Here is a 15,696-nt window from a genome sequence, read left to right as displayed (position 1 = left end):
CCCACTACATGGACTTAATCATTTAGACTCAGCTCTTTGTCCTTCCTTGGACTCTGCCACTCTAGGGAACTGTTGAATTATTTGTTCTGTTTTCATTATTTTTCTGTTTTAGTTTTTCATTTCCTCCACTAGTGCTGCCTGTATCAGGCATTTTGAATATTGGAAATCAGGGTAGACTTTTAGTAGTCTTAAAATCATTTAAGGAATGGAAGATCCTCAAGAAGATGTTAAGGACCTTGTCACTGACAGGTGGAATTTGGTGGGATCAGCATCTTAATCCTTACCCACATGCAGGTTAAGCTAGTTGTTTTCTTTGGAGGTATTGAGACATTTCCTGAGACTTGGTTGGCTCAGGGAACTAGAGTCTCACACTTTTGACATCACTTCCTCATCCCCTGAGTACAAAGCCATCTATGGGTGTGGGATGGAGGAACAGTGGCTGTCAGATGCTTAGCTGTTGAATCATGATCAAAGCTCTTCTCAGCTGAATCGGCTCAGGGGATTCTTGATACTTTCCCTTGTTGAATATAACTTTCCTGCTATGGCTAAGTAAATCTCCTTTTGTCAAATGTTGAATAACCTATGAGTGTACCATTTTGTTCCAATATTGAACCTAAACTACCAGGGGACTGACCTGAGTCAAGCCCAGCTGAGAAAAGATGGAATGATAAGAGGTTAAACTAGGAATTTTGGAGTTTGTGATGGTTAAAGTAGCATACCTGTGGATGATGGTATGATCAAGTGTTGGACCATGCCTCTTTGTGAGCTCTTTCTTTAACCATAAAATTTTGTGGACTTCTGAAGGAGCTAAAACTAAATATCACCAATATATATATAAAATATGATTTTTCTTTGTTAATGTGATAGGTCCAACTGTAAGATTATTCTTCCTTCCTGCACTAAGGTTAGTGGTTATGAATTTTGCTTTTTAAAATTTGGTAGTTTTCTCCTTGTCTTATGACTTCTTTGGCTAATAGACAATGCCCTCCATTCATGACTAAGGTCCTGTATTATGCAGCACAAATGAATGGATATACCCTTTAGAAGGGTCTATTTTGAAGACAATCATCATTAGCCTTGGAGTATTCAAGATCACCTATTACTATAACCCCAGCTGGACTCTAAGAGAACCATGATTCTGCAATTCTAACATTTTGTTTCACAAGATTTCTGGATGCTAAAGAGAAAGAAAAATGAACTTATAAATGCAAATAATTCAGATGAACAGAATTACCTAGTTGTTAAGTACCTTCTATACACAGGTACTGGGGAATACAGTTATGCTCTCACTCGCAGAGGACATGGTCTTCTCATCCTTAAGGAGCTTACACGGTTGATGACTTGTATTGGTTTACAGCCTAGGATATAATCAATGGATAAGAGAGATTTAAATAATGTGATGTCAGAGCTGTGAGGAGAGAGAGATTACTTCAGTCTTGGGGAATGAATATGGGGGTGAAGTATAGGAGAACTTGGAGGATTTGATGATTACTAAATATGTGATCTTTAGCAAGTAAATCACTTAGTCCCATTCAGCTTCTGTCTCTATAAAATGAGGAGAGTTGACTAGATTGACCCTGACATCCCTTCCACATCTGGATATATGATGTGAGCGGCATTGAATTTCCTTGAAGAACAGGTAGAATTTCAACAGGTGGACATGAGTGGTAGTAACAAAGAGAGTATATTTTAGGTGCAGGGAAACAAACTCATTTCAACTAAGGAGTTAAACAAGGCAGAACTAGTTTGTATCATTCTGAATAATTTCATTGTCTGGAATTACTGATACTTGACAAGTGGTGTGAGAAAAGGCTAGAGCCAGATTGTGGAGGACTTGATAATGAGGGTAAAGAGTTTAGACTCAGGAGGGATCCTGTAGCCAAGGAAGGTTTTTGAGCAGGGAGAGAGCATTGTTATCCTTACAATGGCAAGGATTTTTCTGACCTCAGTGTTTAGAATTAGAGTAGGGGAGAAAATAAAATCAGGGAGTTTGGTTAGAAGGCCATTACTAGGGAAATAATGAGGGCAGGAACTAAAGTGGTAGCAGGGGCACTGGAAAGGAGAAGACAAATGAGATGTACTTCTAATTATTATAGAAACATTTGCCAGGGTAGGTGATTTCTGACAACCCTTCTAGCTCTCTCTTTCAGAGATTGAGTAAATTGGATAGAATTATGGAATTTTAGAGCTAGAAGGGACTTTAAAGAATCATCTCCTCTAAACCTCTGATTTTACAGATGAGAGAATTGAGTCCCTGAGAGATTAACTAGCTTTCCCAGTGTATTATAACTAAATGGTGACAGAGACAATACTAGAACCTAAGTCTCCGGTATCCTTCCCACTAGAGCAGCAGCCTTACTTTAGTGCTACTTCACTGCATTAGAGTGGACTTGTGATCTCATAGAAGAGAATGTTTTTTTTTTTCAGTGATAGGTTTGATTTTTTTTGCTGTTTGGTTTTTTTGACAATAGGGGTTAAGTGACTTTTTGCTGTTTGTTTGGTTTTTTTGACAATAGGGGTTAAGTGACTTGCCCAGGGTCACACAGCTAGTAAGTGTCAAGTGTTTGATATGAGGTCAGATTTGAAATCAGGTCCACCTGCCTTCAGGGCTGGTGCTCTATCCACCGCACCACCTAGCTGCCCCTGACTCATTTCTTAAAGAGGTCTATTCACTGAATGGGCATTGCCTCCCTCAAAGTGAGAGCTTGAAAAGACCTTAGCTCAAAAAGGCCAAGGTCTCCCGCTGCATCTTGCACCATCTCCAGTTGTCCTGATCAATATCTGGCTGCTGGACCCAGATGGCTCTGGAGGAGAAAGTGAGGCTGGTGATTTTGCACAGCCCTTTCTCACTCAAATCAAAGTCAATTGCAAGTCATGTCCTCATCTCCCTGATGTCATGGTCCTCTTTGAGAATGAAGGACACACCACAACTGCAAACACTCCACTTCTGCCCATCTTGTGCCAGTCTTATCTGTATCTTTCTATAGTTCACACCATGAGGCCTATCCATTGTACTAGGCCCTTCCTTCCACTTTCCTGACATCACTAGGCCTACAACGGAGGACACCAGAAGAGATCTGTAATCACTCCCCTGTTCTCACCACATGACCAGCCCATCTTCTTTTTTAATTATATATTTCTTTCTTAGGTGGCATACTTGAATAATGTTCTTCTCTGTGGTTCTTTGTTAGTTGTTGCAACTGGCCCACACCCACCATGTGTCTTTCCTTTTCCCTCTGCGTGAGACTGATTTTTAAATCTTAAGAGATCTTTCACCTCATAGCTGTACAATACTAGTAGAACAATTGTATTAAAAATGGGCCTTTGTTCTTGGGAGAATTTTGGGGTCATTAAAAGAAATTTGCATTCTCCAAGGGTAGTCCAATCCTGCTCTAATATACATACATACATACATATATACACACACATACATATACATGTATAGACATACACATGTATATGTATGTATGTATGTTATATATGTATATATGTGTATATATGTGTGTGTGTGTGTGTGTGTATATATATATATATATATATATATATATATATATATATATATATATATATATGGTGCAGATACTATGGATGAGTCTATGTAGGTTGTCCATCTACCCGCATGTTGTAAACTGAATAATAGTATTCATTCACTTGTTTTTTCCTTTGTGGATAGCTGGGCCACACTCCCTTCAGTAGTCATAGGTCTATTCCAGGAGGCACCACAGGTTTGAAACAGCCAGCACAGTAACATCTGAATCACCTTACCTTTTCTAGGCCATCCTTTTTCAACTTGTACTCTGATTTCTAGCTCCTCTGTATCAGTGGACAATGCCTTTTGTGAGCACAGATCTCCCTATTTTGTGCCTTGCCTGTTATTAATAATCAGAGGATCCTCAAACAAAGCTATTTCCCTATATTAATCTTTTAAATCTATTTAATATTATAAATGGCAACTTTTTCTATAACAATTTAGAATGTCTTGTCTAAAATGCATTAATACTCTTCAACCTTGTTGAGTCTATAAAACTTCCAACAATTCTTAATAGTCACTCATAGGCAACAGTAATAATAATAAGTAACATTTATGTTGCCCTTTAAATTTTATAAAATGTTTTACATACATTATCTCATTTGTTTCTGTGAAACAAATCTGTGAAGTTGGTATTATTATTATCTCCATTTTACAGATGAGAAAAATGAGGCCTAGGAATATTAAGTTCTGATGTGTGATTTGAAACAAGACATTCCTGACTCCAAGTCTGATACTCTAGCTAAGGTACCAAAAGTTTTGCATTTTATGTATAAGAATTTCCACAAGATCTGACTGGGCCTGGTCAGCTCTAGGTGATATCAATCAATGAACAAGCATTTACTTAGTAGATCATAGGCAGTGTACCAGGTGCCAAGTATACAAAGAAGAAGCAAAAACAGCTTCTGCCCTCAATTGCATTTTAATAGGAGGGATAAGTACATAATACGTACATAAATAGGTATCCACAAGATCCATACCAAGTAGGTCTAAGGTAATTTTAAAGGAGAAGCTACCAATAACTGGAGGGAATGGGAAACCATGGATTTGTCTTTTTTATTTTAACATAAGAACTCCCAGACACTTGTCTTTTCACTTGGCATGTTGGAGGGGGAATAAGTTTGATAGAGACGTGTCAGAAATGCTCAGAGATAAACAAGCCAATTAAATTCAAGTGTGGTGAGTTGTTATATAATGGTATGAAGAAATTCCAATCGTATATTTTATTTCTTCCCTAAATACAAGTGTCTAACATATGGCTTGTTGCCCTGCTTTGTAATGGTTGTGTCAATAACAAGAGCAGTTGTTTCCATTGGTAGAGTGTGTGCAAAATTTATGGTAGCTTACAAAATAACAGATGTATAGGAATCTGTAGTTTGCCATTAACATTTAATTATTTCCTCAATTAAAATATGCTGATTTGGTTCTGCTCTTCAGCATTTGGATCTAAACTTGTCTATTTCTTCACCTTTGATTTTATGAATGGAAACAATGAACCTTACGCAAATTGCACCTAGAAATAAGCCATTTTCTCTGTTCTAAGTGGAAAAATACCTGTCCTTTGCCTCCTTTTCCCCATTATAGTATTCTTTACTCAACTTTCTTTACAGAAATCCCACTTAGTTAATATAGTCTACCTTTATAAGTATGACTGGCTGATTAACCCCAGAGAGATCAGTATGTGGATATGAGGAATAATAGAAAAATGTTGGCTGTACTTTAACTTGAATATTTGTGTGGAAGTTAATATCACAATATGAAATAATTTTCCTTTACTTTTTTCTGGTTGAATACTATTAAGTTTTCATTGTGCCAAAATTTTCTTTACAGCATACTGACAAAATAAGTAATAAATGGTTGTTGAATAACTATAGATATTAGATGGAAAACAACTTTAACCACTGTTTTCATAATGTTGAATTACATGAGCTGATGAATACTCAAGTTTATATGCTTTAGCCCTTAAATCTTGGCTACTGTTTTTCTTTCTCTCTTCTTACAAAATCTGAAAGGCTGCCATGATGTAGCAGTAATGTCAAACTCAAATACAAACAAGGGCCTCTGAACCGGGCTGCGTATTGACTTAGAAAACCACTCAATTGTACTTTTATTTATTGTGCTTAATATTTCCCAATTATATATTAATCTAGTTCCAACAGCACTTGAAAGTACTTTGTGTGGCTAGTTTGACACTTGATGAAGTAGGTGATACTCTGACTTCTTAGTTTCAGCACAGTGGCCTCCATGCATGTAGGTGGGTGAGGGAAGGGAAGAATGACATAGCAACAGGTTCCTCTGACCAGTTGGCTTCCCATGACCACTAACAAGGGCCTCTTATAATTGGAAAATGCCCTATACATTGCAGATTACACAAGCTTTGTGTGTGTGTGTGTGTGTGTGTGTGTGTGTGTGTGTGTATGTGTGTGTGTATGTGTATATATATGTATATATACGTATGTATATATATATATATATATATATATATATATATATATAGTTAAACAGCTCATTTTAAAAAATTAAACTATGTCATTCCCAATTCTTTTCATCTTTGCTAATGCAAACACATAACTAACTTTTTAAAGTTTTTTTTAAAAAATACTTTTTTCCCCCAATTACATGTTAAAACAATTTTTAACATTGATTTTTTTTTTTAAGTTTTGAGTTCTAAGTTCTATCCCTCCTTCCCTCTCTCCCTTCTGCCCTCCCTGAGATGGTAAGTAATCTGATACAGGCTTTACGTGTAACACATTATTTTTATGTAGTTATAATCAATGTGTTTCTACCACTTTGAAAATGTTACTTTTTTAACGTGTAAATTTCATGTATAGTCCTAGAAATAGATGGGACCATCTAGTCCAATCTGGACCTGCATAAGAATCTGTTCTAGGGCATCCTCAACAAGTTGTCATCCAACCCTTGCTTGAAGAGCTCTTGAGGGGAAGCTCATTATATCCTAATGCAACCAACCCCTTATACTCTTTGTATATGGTGCTGATTGTTGGGAAGTTTTTCCTTAATAATGTCTAAATCTGCTTCTCTTCAACTTCCATCTCTTTCCTTGCATAGCTGAGTTCACATAGTTGTCATTTTTAGTAGTCATATAGTCTGTCATCAAGATTAACAAGTTTAAAAGAAGCGTCTTTATGAATTATTTCTTTAGGAAGAATTAGCTCCTCATGAAAAGACAATTTATCTGTACTTGTGTGTGCTAGGGAATTGAGATATAGAGGCAAGGAAAAAAATCCCTTTATTCTTTGTTATCTGCCTCCTTTTCTCTGTTTTCCTATCTTGTCTTTTAACTTTCCCTTTTTTCTTATCTGTCATTCACCTCTTCCATTTGTAGTGATTTCCAGTTTTCATTTTAAAAGGTCACTTATAATTAATTTAGTCTCTCTCCCTTTTCCTCCTTGTCCCTCCCTTTCTTCCCCCTCCCGTCGTTTTCATTTTCATTCTCTCTCCCTCTCTCTCTCTCTCTCTCTCTCTCTCTCTCACACACACACACACACACACACACACACACACACACACACACACACACACACACACACACACACACACCCGTAACTTCTCTGTACCTCCTACACAGAAAAAGAACCTTGTTTAGGTTCAGGTTTTAATCTTGTTTAGGCACTTTCTTGGTCTTTCCATTCACCTCATGCCCCCGTTGCTCCTATGCTTTTTGTAATTTAAAGAAACCTAGAGTGAATAATTACTTTTTTAAAGGGAGATCAGAGAAGCAAGAACATCATTAGTCAGGTCAAGTGAAGTCAGTAGGGATTTTTTAAGTGCCTGCTATGTGCCAGGTACAGTGCTAAGTACTGTGGATTTAAAAAAAAACAACCCTAGTGCCTGCTTTCAAGGAGCTCACTAAGTAAGGTGGGAAGCACCATGCAAACAACTATGCACAAACAAAATATATACAGAATAAATTGAAGCCAATTTTAGAGATAAGGTTTTAGCATTAAGGGGGATCAGGAAAGATCAATATATAGACCTTTTCATGGGAAGTTTATCATTAGCATACTGCCGTCTGTCTTTGTAAGCAAACTAAAAAGGCAGTCAAGACAGGCAAACGTATTTACATAAGATCATATGCACATACCTATACCCACACAGATAGTTATGGTAGAAGGTGACATTGTTTGATCCCCATCTGGTTTCTGATCACTGAACCTGTTTCTTCACTCCCTGATCCTCTAAGAGCCAATGATTCTTCCTTTGTAACAAAGATTTTAAAAGAAGAGAGAAAAAAAGTAGTTCGGCAATGCCAATCACCATTTTGACCACGTCTGATACTACAGGAAATATTCTGCACTCTAATCTCCATCTCAGCAATGAAGGGAGGCATCTGTGTTTTCTTAACCCTGCTCCACACCATGTCCAGTCATACAACATACAGTTTCTTCTTTTTTTTTTCATTTTCTCTCCTATAGTGATTATATATATTGTTTCTCTTCAGTTAGAGAAAGCAGCTAGATAGTGTAGTAAATAGAACACTGGACTTGAAGAGAAGAAGTCCTGAGTTCAAATACTGCATCAAAAACTTACAGGTTTTGAAATGCTGTTCAAGTCACTTACCCTCTTTCGGACTCAGTTTCCTCATCTGCAAAATGGGGATGATAATAGCTCCTGCCTCAAAGGGCTACTGTAAAAATCAAATGAAATGACATTTGTAAAGCACTTTGTAAATCAATATTATTATTTTCCTGGTTCTGTTTGCTTCACTCTGCATCATACTATGATTTCTCATTCTTCTCCAAATTCTTTATATTCCTTGTTTCTTATGGTATATTCCTTACTGTCACATGCCACAACTTTATTAGCCATTCCCCACTTCGTGGGAGCTTTATATCTTCCTAACCACTTCTCTGGAAGCAGCTTTGTGTGCTGCTACTGTTTCACTATCCACTGCAGGCCCTTGTGATTTCCCTTCATGACTCTCTTTTAAATGTCCGAGAACACCCATGTCAGCAATAAATGCAGTGGTGGCCCAGTGAAACTTGAACAAATGGGGACCTTTCACAAGATCAGTTCTGGCTTTTTCTTTTTTTAAAATGGGTTGGCACAAGCATGGTTAAGGACTCTCAAGGGCTAAATAGACTCTTATTGAGCTGCCTCTACTTCACTGAACGTGATTTGGCCAAGAAGATCCTACGTTTTAGTTGTGGTTCTTTTATCAGCTCCCGTTCCCTACAATCATTCCTGTGGCTGCTGGAGGTTTAATTTATTTACACAGTTAGATTGTCTTTGTTTTTATGGAGGTTTTTGGATAGGGAATAAATAGAATAATAAAAATTATTATAGTTGTTATCTTTATGTCCCAGTAGTTTTGTGAGGACTATTGTTGGTTAACTAAGGATTTATGAAATACGTTATGTTTCTTGTGAGGAAAGTGTTACTTAAGTACTGTATGTAGTTTTAAGAACATACAGGGTTGTGCTCCTCTTCAGATTGAAAATTATGTTTTGAGTTGAATTCGAATTCATTTTTTAACATATATATTATATGCCTATATGCATATATAATCTTCCCTTTATTAAACACAAATCACTTAAGTACTTCACTTCTATGGAGAAGACAAACATATGCTTTTTAAAATGAGGGTTTTTTTTCTTACCATATGTTGCTACTTATAATACTAGTATTACTTTAAACTTGAAACAGAAGAGCTTTAATTGCTGCATGAATAAGCTTCAAGGCGATTTAAGATCATCCAAATTGTTGGTCTAAACTATTGAAGATGTTAAACAGATCCATATTTGTAACTGACAAAAGAGGTTACCAGCCCCACCATTACACAGTGGTACTTTGTCAAAGCTGAATCTTCCTCCCAGTCTTGTTGCTAGGTTTTGTACATGGGCAATATTCTCAGTGGAATCATTCCCTGGAAATTTACCCCCATTAAGGAGTCTGGGAGTGTATTTTTCATAGTGTTGCAAAGAGAGATGGGGTTTTTATTGTTTAAATAAAATTGATATGGTTCAATTGAATGAGAGTTCCTAGGGAATCTCTATATTTCTTTGTTTCAAAATCAACTCTAAAGTTAATGTTGATGTCTACTTTTTTTTTTGCTTTGGTACAGAGAATGCTTGAAAATGAGATTCCCAGAGCAGAAGCTTGGAGTTTGCAGTATTAAATATAATGTTAATTTAAACTGGTTTCCAGTTACTGAGAGATGCAGTATTTAGGAAGAATTTTAAAATTAAATCAGTTTAAAATGACAAAGAGTTTATACAATAGAATCCTTGGAGTTTTAAATGTGGCTCAATCTAGGTTTATTGGAAACTCATGCATTTTGACCTATTACTCATGAATATGTTCGATTATCAGTTATAATGTGGTGCAGACATGACTGTTTCTGATATGTCCAATTCCTTGAACAATGAGGACTATTTCCTGCTAACGCTTTTATAGTAGTGACTGTAAGTAGTTTTGGAAGTTATATGTAAGGGTTATCTTGTTCAGAAAAGCCCCATTTCTTTCAGGAAATAGCTTTTTGTGTGAGGCTGTGTGGAAAGTTTAAGTATCCTGTTGGACTATTGGGTGTTTGTATTTTTAAGCCTTGTTTGTTTGCTATTTGAGTTGTATTGATTCCCAAATAGTATAAATATATACAAAATGGAAGATTGTAACATCTCAAAAAGAGAGTTCTGTGTATTGTGAAATGCAGTTATATATTAGAAGTTTAGGAAAATTGCTTTGACCCAATAACAATAGATTATATTCTCCCGGCAAGACTTCTTGACATTTAGTGTCTTTCCTACTCTTTCTATGTTATCATCTGAACTCTGAAGAAAGAACAAAAAAATCACTTTTTTTCTGTTGGGATTGGTAGAATGATAGATACAAATCAAGAACTTTATGTTTAATAGCACTGTGAACTTGAAGAAATGAAGAATTTGTTTACTGCATATGTATAGTCACTGTTTTTCCTTAATAAATATAAATGCATCATTTTCCATATATTTTGATCATATTGTATAAAAACTTAGTGATGATAATGCCTACTTATGTGATTGAGATATTTTCTAATAGTACTTCCACTTGTAAGACTTGTATAATTTGTTATGTTTCTGTAATATTTCTCTGGGTTCTGGAATACAAAAGGTGAAATCTTTGTGTGGTTATTGATTTTTCCCCCCTTATCTGAGTTTGTAACTCAGAGTTAAAATAAATCTTATGGTGAAAAATAATACTTACCAGTTCCATAACAGTATTACCAAGCAAAGATGAAATGATATGCTTGATTTTAAACATGTTCCACCAAATATTTGATCTATTGCCCTAGCTGTTGCCTTATACTGTGTTCATTTTGTACTCATTTTTCTTACTTTAATAAGTTTGGATATAAGTGCCTATGTATGTAAATAAACATACTCTTTAGATTTTACAAGCATCTACTTTTTCAGAAGCAAGGCATCATCAATCAAAAAGCATTTATTCAGCAACCTACTGGCATTATGCTAAGCACTCACAGAGCTTACATTCTATGATAATGTGGCAATAGGGAGATACAAGTGTTCAAAGATAATCACCCAAAGCAAGACACCCAACAAATCAGGGGATCGGGAAAGGAATCGTTACTTGAGGGGAGCCTTAAATAGAGTGAGGAATTCGAAAAAGCAGAAGTGAGGAGAGAGCATTCTGGGCAATGGGGGACAGCTGTGTAAAGGCCTAGGGAGATCGAATGTTGTGTATGATGTCAAAGCAAGCAGTCCATTTCACTGGATAGTAGAAGGCAGAATGAGGATCATTTTTTATTGGAGCTAGCCTGTGAAAGACTTTAAATGCCAAACAGAGAGGTAGAAGGGAACGATTGAAGCTTGTGCAGAGGGGAATCACATGGTCGTAGCTGTACCACATTGGTAGTGGTGTGGAGGGTGGATTTGAGAGGAGAGACTGGAGATCAGTTTGGAGGTTATTACAGCAGTTCAGACTAATAATAATTTCAATAATAATAACATTTGGCTAGTGCTTTAAGTTTTGCAAAGTGCTTTATATGTGTTACCTTATAGTGATCATAGAATAGGGTCCTTTATCAGTGCCAACCCTCTTACTGACTCTTAGCAATCCAGAACAGATCCCCTCTGTCCTTGTCCTTCAGTCCAGATCTGCCTTGATGATGGGTAGTCCAGATTTGGATTCTGGCAACCTCTGAGGACATGTACAAATTTTGGGACCCAGAGTTAGCTCATGAGCAGTAGTACTTTTACACTCCCAGATTAGGCTGATAGTAGGAGAAATTGACCACATATCAGCTGCTTTTCCAGAGCCAGTAACAGACATGAACCATCTTTTTACCAACAATTGCAAGAAACATTTAGTCCCAGTGAGATTTTTGCCCCCCACACAGACCGTAGCCATGTAGTTAATTTAGTTCCTAGTACCAACCATACAATGTAGACAAAACAGAAAAATATTTGTTTAGATGAATTGCCATGAAAGTTGTTTATTATAAGAAAGGCAATTTAGAATAATTTACCATCATTTTCCAGTGCTTATGAAGTGCCTAATTGGTGCAGTGCTGTGCCAGGCAGCTTACAAGAAAGAAAATCTCACACGTAGCTCCTGTCCTCTAAGATTCTGGTGAAAACTGAAGGCTTCAGATAATGTATAGGATGTAATTTTTTAGGCCTACCTAAGGATCCACAAAGGCCTTTCTTAGTATGAATGAATGCCTTAAACCATCCATTGATAGAGAAAAAGAGGTCCAAAATAGTCACACAAACAGCTACTTTCTGTCATGGACATCTTAAAAAGTAAATAGAAGGGTATGTAGGTGGTTAAGTAAGGCGAGTGACCAGCTAGGCAGCTAGGAAGTAATTTCATTGCCATTTTATTTTCTGTATTTACAATAGAGAGGCTGTTTTGCATAGTGAACAGAAAGGCAGCCTCAGAGTTAGGAAGACCTGATTCAAATATGGCATCAGACACGTATTGGCTGTGTGACTCCAGGCAAGTGGCTTAGCCTCTCAGTGCCCCTAGCCAACTGCTCAGAACTGTAAGTTGCAAAATACTTGCAGATGAGCATCCTTACCATGACTTCCCTATAGCAGTGTAATCATAGGTCCATTTAAAAAAAAAACAACCCTTAAAACTATGGATCCAAATCAGCCATGGGAGTCTTAATTTGCTTCCTGCCCTCTGGAAATGATTTAAACTTATGATCTTCAACATAAAAGGATGCTGAATTCTTTAAAATCAGTATTTTTCTAACCTAAAAAAGGCTAAATTATACTATTGGGCATCTTTTAAAAACTCATACCCTTTTTAAGCTAGTTCTCAACTCAGCCTGCAGGTAAATTATTTACAGATGAATACAGATCCAGCCAAATTGCTTTATTTAAATGTATCATTTCTGGACACCTCACTAGCTTCCCCATTTGAAAGGTATACATTTTATTCCATTCAAAGCTTATTTTACATAAATGGTCTCTTCATTCCTAATTCATCAGCTTTACCTCTATAAGAACTTTACTGATATTCAAAGCCATTTGCATTACATTACTGCTATCATAGTATTTAAAATTTAGACTGTTCATATTTTCTGGTTTATATGACCTTGTTTTGATAATAACTTTAAAATGTATCTTATTTTCCAACTTGCTACTTAACTATTTTTTCTTTTTTTTTTTAAGTACAGGCAATCCTTGACTTACAAATGCCCCTCACAAATAAGTGGTGAATCCAGCTAACCCAACTCCAACTTCCTTTTTATTCCTGTCTTTATTGTCACCACCATTCTGGCTCTCCAAATCATTGCTGCTTTTGGAGATCCTGCCCCCCCTGCAACCATTGCTGCTGTGAGAGATTTTCTTTTCCCAATTTTTCTCCCAGCATACCCTACCACCCGCGTTGCTATGGACCCCATTAGGAATTCCCTATTCCTCCTTCCTCTACATCCTAGCACATCTGCCACTGGGGATCATATTATCTTCCTGCTACTCTCAATTTGCATTCTTCTGTCTTATGTGCTTTTTCTTTCCTTTGAAAGGGAATGGTTATAAACTATATTCCAGTGAATGTTACCACTGCTGTGGCTGGTTTAAGGAGGAGAGGGACAGTACCAGAAGCAATAAGTTCCTGGTACCCTGACTCAGCTCTCTAAAATGTGAGTGACATCTATCCCCTTACGTCACTTATTCTTTGCTCTTATTGTGCTAATTAACCTCTCCATCTATTGAAACTTTCTCAGGCCATAACATTTCTCTGACTTCATTTCCCTCCCTTGTTAATTTCAACTCTAAAGTTAGCCAATTCAGCTCCACATTGTCCCTCTACTCGTGAGTCTCCTTCACTCCTTGTCCTATATTCTGTTTGTCTGGCCAAACCTCATCCCATCTCCTCTGCCCCTACTCGCAAGCTACTGAACTGAACCAGGGGAATTTATACCAGTGTGCTGCCTGAATACATTATAAATTCTTAATATTTAAATATTATTGGTCTTTCATGCCACAGGCCAATCCATTTATTCTTCCCTAATTGAGTTCTTGTCTCACTCCCTGCCTTCTCCTTCTGGATGCTCACTGAGTATCCCTCTCTGAGTTTTTGTGGCACTGTACTCTGATGGTTTTCTTCCCACCTGTCTACTTCTCCTTAGTCTTCTTTGATGACTCATCATCCATATCATTCCCCCAAGTGAGAAACTTTTCTTTTCTCTCTGCCCCTCCTCTCCTCATATCATTTCTCTTCTTCTCATGATTTTATCAGCTCCCATGAGTTTGTCATTTCTGAGCATATGACTCAGATCTATCCAGATGCATCCAGTCCAGTTTCCAAGCCTTTATCCCCAGCTGCTTACTGGACATTTCACACTAGATGGATGTCCCAGGCATTTCCAAAAGAGAACTTAATATCTTTCCCCCCTCCCTCACCCCAAACCACCACTCTCCCAAACTTCCCTATTTCTGTTGAAGGCATCATCATTTTTCCAGTCTTCCCACTTTGTGATGTTGACCTTACCCCTGACTCTTCACTCTCCTTCACTTTGCCACATCTTGTCATTTCTACCTCCATAGAATATGTCATACCCCACCCCTTCTGTCTACCCATACAGCTCACCTTAATTTAAGCTCTCATCACCTCTCTCCTAGATTATTACAATGGCCTCCTAGTTAATCTCCTTGCATCGAGTCTCTTACTCTTACTAGTCTATCCTCCATATTGCTGCCAAAGTGATTTTCCCGAAGTGCAGATCTGCCCATTTCATTTCCCTTCTCAGATAGCTCCAGTAGTTTTTTATTACCTCTAGGATCAAATAAAAAACTTCTCTGTCTTTTAGAGCCCTTTATAATCTGACCTCAGCCTGTCCTTCCAGCCTCATCATATGTACTCCCTTTCCTGTGTTCCACAGTCCAACCAAACTGACCTCTTGTTCCTTATTGATCGCATTGCAGCCTTGGTACCTTTGCAGTGGCCATCTCTGATGCCAGAGTACTTCCTTCTCACCTCCATCTCATAAGATCCTTTCCTTCCTTCAAAATGTTGCCCAAGTACCATCTTGTAGGGGAAGCCTTTTCTGATTCTCCCAAATACTAGTGTTCTCCCTCCCAAATTGCTTTGTGTTAAATTTCTTTATATTTATATATCCTGTTTATATTTTATATACTCATTTGTTGGCTTCTTCATTATAATATATTCTTGGCCAGTAGGAAATTGTTTTCTTCTTTGTCTTTATAGTTGTACCTGGTACATAGTAGGGGCTTAATAAATGACTGCTGTTTAATTGATTGATTAATAGTGTATATAGTATTTATCATGTATATTTTTATATCATGTAGTCTGTGTTATAGTTCAATGAAATTATTGTTTTTGTGAGCTGTCTTGGGGACCTAATTTATATTTATAGCAATTTGCCTTGGGAATATTTATTGTTAATTCCATTCTTACAAGCAGGCTTTTAATATAGTAGAAAGAATGCTAAATTTGGAATCAGAGAACATGACATTTAATATTATCTCTGCTACTTAGTGTGTCACGTTGAGCAATCCACTTAACCTCTCTGGGTCTCAGTTTTTCCCTTTTTATAAAGTACAGGGGTACTTTAAGATTCAGGGCTTCTTAAACTTTTTCTGCTTGTGAACCCTTTTTGCCTGAGAAATTTTGATGTGACCCTAGGTGTATAGGTATATAAAATAGGTATGTAAATCAAACATTTACTGATA

At 37.0% G+C, this 15,696-nt stretch overlaps 1 protein-coding gene across 2 annotated transcripts in view; it reads left to right on the top strand.

The window, feature by feature from the left end:
* COMMD10 (COMM domain containing 10) overlaps positions 1 to 15,696 on the top strand; it is a 230,811-nt gene that overhangs the window by 139,361 nt on the left and 75,754 nt on the right. The gene's annotated exons all lie outside the window — the stretch shown is intronic.

The sequence above is a fragment of the Phascolarctos cinereus genome, unplaced genomic scaffold (genome assembly GCF_003287225.1).
Source record: "Phascolarctos cinereus isolate Bilbo 61053 unplaced genomic scaffold, phaCin_HiC Scaffold_4;HRSCAF=312, whole genome shotgun sequence".
In the NCBI taxonomy this organism is placed as follows: Eukaryota; Metazoa; Chordata; class Mammalia; order Diprotodontia; family Phascolarctidae; genus Phascolarctos; species Phascolarctos cinereus.
Note: the sequence above shows the minus strand (reverse complement) of the source record. Positions and strands in the feature narration are given on the sequence as shown.